Source organism: Corvus brachyrhynchos, unplaced genomic scaffold (assembly GCF_000691975.1).
Source record: "Corvus brachyrhynchos isolate BGI_N302 unplaced genomic scaffold, ASM69197v1 scaffold32, whole genome shotgun sequence".
Taxonomy (NCBI): Eukaryota; Metazoa; Chordata; class Aves; order Passeriformes; family Corvidae; genus Corvus; species Corvus brachyrhynchos.
This window is the reverse complement of record NW_008237919.1, coordinates 16,557,130-16,560,927: the sequence shown is the minus strand read 5'-3', so window position 1 is coordinate 16,560,927 and position 3,798 is coordinate 16,557,130.

Here is a 3,798-nt window from a genome sequence, read left to right as displayed (position 1 = left end):
AGATGGGTGCAATGTTGGGCCCTTTTTAGTGGAGGGCTCCTGTGTTTTTATTTCTGTGTGTTTATTTCTGTGTGTCCTTGATCTCACTTTCTTGTTCCTGATCTCAGTTTCTTGTCTGAGAACGTCTTTCCTGCCTACTGGAAGCTTTTAGGCAGGGGCTAAGGTCCAAGGAGAGGGAAACCTTCACATCCAGTGTCCAGGTTGTGTGGAAGCAGATGAAGGTGAGAGGATTTAGGGGGAAAAAAAAAAATCTGTGTGAATCCAGTGAAATCCACTTGAGGGAGAAGAAGAAAGAGGAGGATGAAGGACCAGGAGGGAGACATGGCTTCAGCTGTGTCAGAGTATGATTGGAAAGAGTCCAGTCTCTAACAAAGCTCCTCTGGAAGAAGCTTCTCACTAAAAGTTTTGCCTGGGGCCACCTCTAAGAAAAGGAGGGTGCAGGAGGGAAGGGGAGGCATGGGCTGAAATCCATCACTGGGATGAAAACCTGGGCTGTGTCCAATCAAATGGAGGCTGGAGAAAGCAGAGTGAAAGGTAATCGAAAAATAAAATAAAATTCAAGTTCTGTACGAGGTAATCCCTCCCCCCATAAGCTATTTCCATTTCATTTTCTGCATTACTTCAGTGCTGCCCTCTCTCCTGACCATACCATTAATCCATGATGTTTACTGTTTCCTCAGGAAACTGGGTTGTCTTATTGCAGGAAAACCTCAGCTCAATTTTCCTCGGGGAGAGTTTCTGGCTCTCAGAGTTCTAGAGGTAATCTTATGTACCTGACATGGATGAACAGTCAGGTTTGGGAAAGAGGAGCCAGCTAAAGAGAAGAGCCATAAATGTGTTATTCAAAGGCAGATACTAATGATTTCTCATCCAATCTTTTGAGTTTCTTTGGTCATGACCTGTGATTTTTGGAGATGGTGAGAACGCTCTGGAGAGACGTGTGACTCCCAGGAAAAGTGACACTCAAGTACACGTAATTTTGGGAACTTAGTTAAAAATGTCCCTATTTCATGTTGGCTTCAAATGTTCTGGCAGAGCAGATCAGACACTTTCAGTGCTACTGGAGGCTTTTGTCATCTTTTTCACATGGATTCTGTGGTGGTTTTTTGGCCTCTCTCCCTAAAAGCTGAGACTCTTTAATCTCTCCTATTGAGAGAATGTTCTTCTGCCCATTAATGGAAACAGCACTGCACAAACAGAACAAACATGAGAAAATACCTACATCACAGAAAAAAATGTTACATATCTGGGAGATTATCTAGCTGTTTATGAAGACTATTTTTTTAAATGTTAACATAGAAAATCCAATTTTTAATGTACTGCAAAGAACTGTGCAAAGTCTGCTTGACGCCCCAGGAATTCCACATGGCTCGCTCTGAAGTGATGCAGCTGAGGGACAATCTCCCACCCATTGAAAAGCAGCCCCAAGCAGTGAAAGACTTTGCAGACATTTCTGCTGCTGTGCTGTTGTTGTAGGAGGGGGTGATCAGCAGCGTTCAGACAAGGAGGCTCCCAGGGATGAGTCAGGGATGCAGCAGTGATCACCTCCTGCTCTGCCCAGGCCGGGTCTTTGGCCCAGACAGCCCTGACCCCACCTCTGTGAACTGTGGGACAGATTGCATCAGGCTGGCACCACGATCAGAAGCCCTCAGTCTTTGGGTTAATCTTTGGGTTGCCAAGACTTCAGGGTGTCTGAGGTCTGCTTGTCAGAGAGATGGAGGAGCTGATTTGCAGTGAGTCACTGCACGGCTCCGAGCTGCTCACATGGCAGCCTCCCAAAACAGGCATCTGAAGTAACTTCGCTCTCCTGCACCACATAAAATGCCAGGCGGCTTCCTTCAAGTCGAGCCATATATCCTTTCCCTGCAGTCTGGGATCATGGGCTGCAGCCCCTACTCAGACTTTCCTGCCAAGAGCATGAGCCAACTGTGCCCTGTAGAGGGAATTGATTTTTCCACTCCTTGGCCATCATCCCTCTAAATGATCTAGCGGGTGACTCCAGGCACACTTAATTTCTTTTTTTTTTTTTTTTTTCTCATCAGCTCTTGAAAGTTCCAGTTGGGTCTCTTAATTTCTTCCATAACCTTATGAAAACACAGCTCCCAGGGCTGGGCTTTCCCAGCACTCTGTTCCAGGGATGAAGCAGGGCCACTAGCAGCCAGTTGGGGCCTGCATGTGGGTGTGAGATTTGCCTTGCAAGCTCCACATCCTGCAGCAGTGCCTGGAACAGGATTTTGAGGCACTCTTGGCTCTCTCCTACTTTAAATGAAAGCTATGGGGAATTATAAGGTAGAATTGGGTTGTGACCTGTAAAACCTGCCTGCAGAAGCACATGGCAAAAGAAAGGAGCACATGGCAGCACAGAGAGGCTTGTTTCCTCGGGACCCTGGGGAGAGGAGGTGTCACATGGCAGAGCCCTATGGAGAGGAGCCTGCCAGGAGCTGATGGATGAGTGAACAGCGAGTGACCACCCCATAAAAGGACATTGAGAAAAGTGTGTTGCTGATGTGGCAACACGAGATAGGTCACACCATATAAGGAAATGCTGTGCCTTAGAGAAGTGTGTAAAACCAACAATTAGGTGTCCCTGCCGGTCTGGGTCCATCATTCAGTTGCTGACAAATGGTGCCCCGTGTGAGGAATTTATTATACACCTACCTGTGCGTCCGTTGGTGAGCCCCGTGGGACTTGAACTGCTGCTGCAAGAAGTAGGAACGCTGGCCAGTGATAATCCCTACAAGCTGTAGGTGAGCCATGGGGGACGTAGGGGATGGAGTATCCCAGGAACAGAATATCCCAGAGACATTAAAACGGATCTTTGAAAAACGTGGCAGGAAAGTTGAGTCTACAGATTTGAACAGACTCTTGTTCTGGGCAAAGAACTGTGGCTCAACTTTAGATAGGGCCAATACTTTTGGTCCTCAGACATGGGACACTTTAAAAGACGCGTTGTGGAACCGAATTACACGCGGTGACGCAGCACTGACGGAGCTTTTGTGTCCGTGCAGGACAGTGTGTAAGGCGCTCATAGCGCATGTGGCACCCAGAGACCGGACAAAGAAAGCCGCCTGTGCCACCACGGCGGCTGTGCCGAGCCCTTCTGCGCCGCCAGCAAACCGTAAGTCTGTCAGGGCCGTGGGAGGAGAACCAGAAGATGGCCCCTCATCCCCCGACCCGTTTGACCCTGGAGGGAAGCCGGACGGTACCATAAAGCTCGTGCCGCCCCATGCCATGCAGCATCAGCTGGAGCTGGGTCGCGGTGAGTGGCTGGAGCCAGGAAGTCGTGTCCTAGTAGCGTGTTCCCTCTCCATTTGCCCTCTGCGAAAGCGCAGCAGCAGCAGCAGATGCGGCAGAGAGGAAAGCGAGCGCACGGCGCCAGGGAGCACACGCCAGTGAGCACATGGGGACGAGCCGTAGCGGCGAGCACATGGCAGGGCCACGCCGGTGAGCACATGGGGACAAGCTGTAGTGGCAAGCACATGGCAGGGCCGCGCTGGTGAACACATGGAGACGAGCTGTAGTGGCAAGCACATGGCAGAGCTGTGCCGCTGAGCACATGGCGGGGCCGTGCCAGCAAGCACTTGGGGATGAGCCGTAGCGGCGAGCACATGGCAAAGCCACGCCGTGGCTGCGCCCGGCCCCTGCCCGCACACCGTGGGCGAGCAAGATCAGCGGCAGGGGGGGCTGGCGGGGCCGCAGCTCCGCTCAGCACATGGTGGGGGCTGCAAGCGGCTCTCTGCATGTGAGAGTTGTTGAGGAGACAGGCTGGGCGGGCCTCGGCAGCTCAGCGGCGCACCA